Source organism: Cibotium barometz, chromosome 54 (assembly GCF_041138505.1).
Source record: "Cibotium barometz isolate CiBa-2024 chromosome 54, ASM4113850v1, whole genome shotgun sequence".
Classification (NCBI taxonomy): Eukaryota; Viridiplantae; Streptophyta; class Polypodiopsida; order Cyatheales; family Cibotiaceae; genus Cibotium; species Cibotium barometz.
Window position 1 is genome coordinate 39424250 of NC_141099.1, and position 7623 is coordinate 39431872.

Here is a 7623-nt window from a genome sequence, read left to right on the forward strand (position 1 = left end):
CATGATTTCTCATGCCACTCTTTGATGGAGTCAGGACTAATAGACCCAGACACGTGTCCCTTCAATTACTACTGATCAAAGAAGATGGGATTCAAATGATGCAGAAGATTTGGCATTAATTGCTTTGTCTGTCAAAAGATCAATTGTTCTAGCGTGTTTGTTCTTGTAAAACATCTAAACTTTCTTGGGACACTTTAGAGACTATGTATCAAGCTAAAAATGATGCACGAATTGCTTTTCTAAAACATATGGTGTCCATGAATAAACACTTAACCAAGTCATAGGACTTAAGAAAATAGCTTCTCAAGATTGATGAGATCATTACTGATAACAAGGAAATGGTGAACATCACCCTTAGCTCTTTGCATGAATCTTACCTAGGTTTCAATACTTCCCTCTGGCTTACTTTGAGAGGCGATGCAACCCCTCTTACCTACCAGGAGCTCATTAGATTATTGTTGTAGAGGAAGAGCAATCTAGAAAGAATGCATGTATTAGTTATAGGTGATCGAGCTCTTGTTACCAAGGACAAAGGCAAGAAGTTCCAGCAAAAGGATTGTGTCAATGTTTTGAGCAAAAAGTTTTGAGTAGAAGGAATGCAGGAAATGGCAAAAAAAAAACTACTTTTCTAATTGCTAACTCATCGTTGCATCTCTGAATCTACTTAATTAATGGTTTCCTGATACACCTACTAATTTTCACTATACACTAGTTTTTTGATTAGTGAAGTCAAGAGACAAAAATTATTTAAAAAATGGAGTTTTGTTAAGCTCACCCTAACATGTTGTGTGGGAAGTTACCAATCCGCCACGATCGAGCAATGCTCAAGAGCTCCACCATAGTTGCTTGTCGTGCTGCTATCCTCACGCACACTCATTGTCACACTGAGGCGGTTGCTAATCTAATGGGTGGTGCAACCTCTCTCGTGACTATTGTGTGGGATATCCCCGGAACACAATCACGATGATAGCCTAATCACTCAAGCAAGAGGGAGAGAAGAAGCAAGAGGGAAGCAAGAGAGAACAAGTGATTAGTACTAATCACTCCCAAACCCTAATCCTAAGCACACCACACATGCTAGATTAGAGTTGCAAGAGAGAGAGAGAGAGAGAGAGAACACTCCACTTCTATTGCATAAATGGGAGAATGAGTTACAAACAAGAGGAATTGGCTTTTATAGTTCCAAGTCTTTTCCCACTAGCCGCATGGGAGTAAGTGACCCGAGGTGCCTAAAACATAGTTACAAGGCTTTTCTCTTTAGTTTGGCCAACTGACCGAGATTCTCTTATCTGTCCTTTGAAGCTCAAGACTTGGGAGCATCTTTAGGGTGTTTCCCTCATCAAATGACGGTATTTACAATATAGTGCAAGCGCCCATTACATAAGTGTGCAGAGATAGTTATCGTAAAAGAATATGCAGAGATAGTTAACTTGATTGTCGAGGCACGCTCGAAAGTGTCGGTTCTCTTGTCTCTCCGAAAATGAGAGGGGGTGGGGGGGTTAGTAAGATGGAAAGAAGTTAGTGCAATACTAGGCGATTAAGTATCCATCTAGTCATATGGGCTCTTATGAAGTTGCTTTCTTGTATATGCCCAGTTGTACTCTTTAATTTATTTTTCTTGATTTTCTTTTTTTGTCGCCTTTGCGGTTGGACATCCTCTTGAGAGGAGTCAGATACTTGAATGAGTAGACTAGCATGGAATACTTAATGACCAGAGTGGTAAGTGGTGGTGTTAATGAGGGGTTAGTAAAACAATGGCATTAATAAGCAAGTGGCAAGGGGGGAATTTCATAGAGACAAGGAGGTGTTAGTAAGTAAGTGGTGAGGGGGAAATTCCAAAGGGACAAGAAGGTAACTCTCATGGAAACTTCTTGCGTTTCGAGATTCTGTATGTTGATGGCATTGTGTACATGTAGCTATAGCATCTTTAACAAGATACCTTAATGGGTTTTTAGCTCCCATGGGTGTTGATTTATTAGGGGTCAGTTTTCTCTCTTTTTCTTTGAGTGGTTTGTCTTCTTCTGTCATTGTAGCTCATGGGTCTGGGATCCTGTCGTCACATGAATGAGAGTGGTTGTTGAGGGTGAGGATCCATAGGGGTAGCAGTTTTTGAGTATGGAATTTAAAGCTAGTTTGGGCTGTTTGGCATCCCAAGCTAAGGTAGCATAAGAAGAAGTTGTGGTGGGTAGGATTGATGAGGCAAGAAGCACAGTTGTTCGACGAAGCAGGGATGATTAAGAAGTTCCAGGCGATGGGTCATACCATTGACCAGGCTTGTGCCCACCATGGTCCTCTCATTTAGAGATGTACCTGGATGGCTGTCAATGACAAAGCTTGGTGCGGTGTCTACGCATAAGACAAAGCCTAGTGAGAATTACAGGTGTTGTGCATGGGCGAGGGAAAAAGGTGTGCTCGTGGTCCTAATCACCTAGACATTCCTAATCACCAAGATTCTTTTTTTTTCTAGGTCCTCTTGTGGGTGAGAACTTACATGTGTTTATTAGTCAACACCCCAAAAGAGGGTTTTGTACTGATTAGCCCATTTGGCAAGATTTGTGAGCTTACCCTTGAGGGTGTCTTTGAGTAGCTCGATAAGCTGAGACATTTGTGGCACTACCCCTAGGTTTGGTGATGAAGTTAAGGGGTGGGGTGGAGCTTCATAGATGAGGCTCTTTTGGTTGACAGGGCTGGGAGAATTGAGCTTTTGAAGTGCACATGGTTTGTGTGTGGGCAACTCCATAGAATTTATTTAATGTGAAGAGGGGACTTGCTTCCTCATTGGTCATCTATTGGACAGATACTGGCTTGATTTGTGTGGTTTGGGCCAACTGTTGAGGGTTATGTCATGGGATCCAAATGATGGAGTTGCCATCATTGAAGCTTTGGGCCTCTAATAAGAGATGTTTGGGCACCCATCATTTGTCGAGTGTTGAGGGCCCGTGGTTGACGAGGCTTCTTGGTTTTTTCAACAAGGCTTTGACCTATAAGTAGGTTGTCGATGCTGAGAATGGGGTTTTGATTGTGGCTTTAGGAGCCACAAGTGTGTGTTGCCTTCATGGAAGCATTAAGCTTTGAGCACGTTGGTAGGCACCCATCATTGTTGGCTTTGTTGTGCTTGGGGTTGCCTAATCTTTGAGCATTGTCACATTTGTCAATGCGCAGATCCTTTAGGAGTTGTTGTGGTTGGGGTTGCCTTATCTTTGAGCATTGTCACATTTGTCAATGTGCAGATCCTTTAGGAGTTGTTGTGGTGGAAGAGCACATGTGGGGTTTTTGGTGTTGCCTTCATAATAGCCTTGTGCTCTTAGTAGGTAGTCGGGGACTAGCCAACATTTAAGTTTTGGCTTAGGGTTGGTTTTTGTCGACTTGGTTTTCTTTTTGCGCCTGAGTTTTTGAGATGGCCATTTTGGGATCTAGAGTTCTGTGTAGCCATCATAGAATGCAAGAATATTCTTGGGCACCCACCATTTATTGTCCTGATAATAGAAAGAGATTGGGGTGCTTGCAGTGTGGGTGGTCGAGGATGTAGAGTTGAGGGTGATTGTCAACAATGAGTGATGAGGCTTGATTGTTAGTGTGTTGGAGGGTGTCAACAGTGCCCTTTTGACCTGCTTTGGTGAGGCACATGGTGTGGTAAAAGGAAAGATTACAGTGATGTGGATGGGACTAGAATGTGGAGGGCAGTCGAGGGTGAGGTTGTGTGGATGATTTCCTCTTGGGGACACTAGAGGACTGTGGCTTTCTTGCCATTGACTGTCATGGTGGCCGTTTCTTCTCACCAATTAATTTGGCATTGAGTGGCATCAATCCACTCTTTTCCAATTATAATATGGCTTTGGAGGGCTCTTTCATCTATGGCTTTGGAGGGCTCTTTCATCTATGACATGAAATCTACACTCCAACTGGTTATTTCTAATGGATATTTTAGGAATGAAATACCCCTCATGAGACGCATTTCATGTGAAATTTGAATGTATGTGTTTTCTTGTGTGTAAGTGTGGGTTTTCCAAGAGTTATCCATGCCTCTAAGAATATAAGAATGGTGTGGACCATTGGTTATATATTGGCTTTCTACCATTGTAGACCATTCTCTATCGGGAGGTCAATCCATATTCTTGGTGGGTTTAGTTCTAGTGGTAGTTCGGGGGCAGTGAAAGACTTACCAGTTTTTGGGGGTGAGAGAGTACCCTTTGTGGAAGCAGTTAATGTTTGCAAAGAATCGAATTCGGTGCACTCCCCATCCTAGAGGATCATCACTACTTTGCCCCTTGGAAGCTCGAGGGTAGCTGTGCTATCAGCTGAGTTGAATGTACATGTAGCGTTCTTGACCCAACTTCCTCCAAGAATGCCTACTTCTTTGGTCTCAACTAGACCACATAAAACTTACAAGCCAATGGGTTAGAGACAATATGTACCGTTTGTATAAAAGACCCAAGGCGTTTTATACGTTGTCCACTAGACAGTTGACTTTTGGCATGGGCACTATGAAGAGATGGTTTGCCTAGGGAGACCCATGTTTCCAATGGCAAAAGATTGTGGCTAGCTGTGGGAGATAGTAAGGCACACTTTTGTTACATATTTTTGCCAAATGGGAAATCTAACCATACCCAAAGGGTTTCCGTTTCATGTTGGGGAGCTATGCTTACACTCAGGGTGTTGAGCGAGGCAAAGGCCTTGTAGGGTTCATGAAGGTACTAGGAATGTGGGACCACAAATTGCGTGCCAAGTTTGCGATCTGGGAGTGTATCAAGTGTAGCTAGGATTTTGGCTTTGTTGTCATTTGGCAGAAGTAACTGGGGATGTCTCCCGTGCATCATCAAGGATTTGATGACAAGCTTTGCAAAAAAAGAGATCGTTAGTCATGGCTATGTCATAGAGTCTTCAATGAAGAGACCTCTTATCATGGGATGTGTTTGCCAGGTATGGAAATTCACTTTGAACATTTGTTCCAAAGTTCTATGTAGCCATCGTAGAATCGTTGAGTTAGAATAAGATTCTTGGGAACCCACCATTGATTGTCATGATAATGGTAAGAGATCGGGGTGCTTGCGGTGCAGGTGGTCGAAGATGTAGAGTTGAGGGTGGTAACTATTAACACGAGGCTCGATTGTCAATGTTGGATGGTGTTGAGAGTGCCCTTTTGATCGGCTTTGGTGAGGCACGAGGTGTCATAAAAGGTGAGACTGCCAGTGAGATGAGGATGGGACTTGAATTTGGAGGGCAGTCAATGGTGAGGCTGTGTGGATGATTTTCTCTTGGGCACACAAGAGGACTGTGGCTTTTTTGTTGTTGACCTCCATGGTGGCCGTTTCTTCTCACCAATTAATTTGAAATGAGTGGCATCAATCCACTCTTTTTCAATGATAATCTGGCCATGGAGCTCTCCTCTATCTATGGCATGAAATCTGCACTCCAACTGGTTATTTCCAGTGGATATTTTAGGAATGAAATACCCAACACTAATTAGATGATATTTTAGGAATGAAATACCCAACACTAATTAGATGATATTTTAGGAATGAAATACCCAACACTATAATCTGGCCATGGAGCTCTCCTCTATCTATGACATGAAATCTGCACTCCAACTGGTTATTTCCAGTGGATATTTTAGGAATGAAATACCCAACACTAATTAGATGTATTTCATGTGAAATTCGAATATAAGTGTTTTCTTGTGTAAGTGTGGGTTTTCCAAGAGTTTTCCACACCTCCAAGAATATGAGATTTTCCACACCTCCAAGAATATGAGATTGGTGTGGACCATGGGATATATGTGAGCTTGCCACTGTTGTTGACCATTCTCAGTTCACTGTTGTTGACCATTCTCAGTTAAGAGGCCAATCCATATTCTTGGTGGGTTTAGTTCTGGTGGTAGTTCGAGGGCGGTGGAAGACTTACCAGTTTTTGGGGGTGAGAGAGTACTCTTTGTGAAAGAAGTTGGTGCTGCGGAGAGGATCGGATGTGGTGCACTCCCCTTCCCATAGGGTCATTTTTACCTTGCCCTTGGGAAGCTCAAGGGTAGCTATGTTGTCAGTTGAGTTTGTTTTTACCTTGGCCTTGGGAAGCTTGAGGGTGGTTGTGTTGTCAACTAAGTTGATTGTACATGTGGCGTTCTTGACCTAGCTTCTTCCAAGGATGACTGCTTCTTTGGTCTCACTTGTGGGAACCACATAAAACTTACAAGCGAATGGGTTAGAGACAGTATGTACCGTTTATGTAAAAGACCCAAGGCTTTGTATACGTTGTCCACTAGTTGAATTTTGGCATGAGCATTGTGAAGAGATAGTTTGCCTAAGGAGACCCATGTTTTCCATGGCAAAAGATTGTGGTTGGTTGTGGGAGACAGCAAGGCACGCTTTCTTTGCATATTTTTTCCCAAAGGGGAAATCTAACCATACCTCAAGGGTTGTCATTTCATGTTTGGGAATTGTGCTTACACTCAGGGTGTTGAGCGAGACAAAGGCCTTGCAGGGTTCATGAAGGTACTAGGAGGGTGGGACCATAAATTGTGTTTCGAGTGTGCGATTTGGGAGTGCATCAAGTGTAGCTAGGATTTTCATCTAGTCATGTGGTCAATTTCGTTGTCATTTGACAAAAGTGACTAGGAATGGACCTCGTGCGTCATCAAGGATTTGATGACAAGCTTCGCAAAAAAAGAGATTGTTGGTCCTAGTTATGGTCACAGAGTCTTCGGGAAAGGGACCTCTGATCATGGGATTTGTTTGCCAGGTATGTAAATTCACTTTGAGCGTTTGATCCCCTTTGCAAAGGTAGATGTGATTTGTGTCCCAGTCATGGACTAGTCGTGTCTATCTCATGAAGAGTCTTCCCAGGATGCTCTTATAGCTGTCCCCCCGTGATGATGAAAGCCCATGACTATGAATGTGTGTTTGAATTTCATGTCATTGACTATAATCTTAACGTCCTTCAATAGGCCAAGGGGTATTGCAAACGTCCCGACCACAAGCCGTATCTGGTATGGGTGGGATCCAAGGGTGGTTGTCCCCAGTGTTCCCAGCATGTTCTTGTGAGGATGCTTATGTGAGCACCCCCATCCAGGATGACTGCATGGTCCGTCTAGGAAATGGGCAAGGCTGTGTTTGTGTCATCACCTTCAAAGTAGTGGCCCAACACATTTACTTAAATTGTTGGTGTGCCTTTGGGTTGTGGGTTTTTCTCATGGAGTATTTCAAGATGGCAGGGTTTAGATTCATCCCAGGAATCTGAGGCATATCGCTCTTTTACGGAAGCATGTAGTTTTCGTTCCATCCAATCCCTAGGGTCATTCTATAAATTCGGATTTTCTTTTAACAAGTTTCCAATGGGCATTTGGATTTGGGAAGAAAGAAAGGCTGATAGGCTGGCAAGGCCACATTGATGAGGAGCTTCCTCATGTTTAGGGCCTTGTTCTTCATAAGTTGGACTGGCAATGGTATATGGAAGGTTAATGTGGTCCTTATTTGATGGGTGTTGAGGTTGAGAATTAGGTGTCATAGGAGGGTAAAATACCTTAGCAATATTTGTGTGGACACATTGTGAGTCTTTGTCGGACTCTGTGTCACTGTTTGCATCGAGTTGTTCAATGTGGACATGGGATTTGGTCTTGGTTGCCTGTGGAAT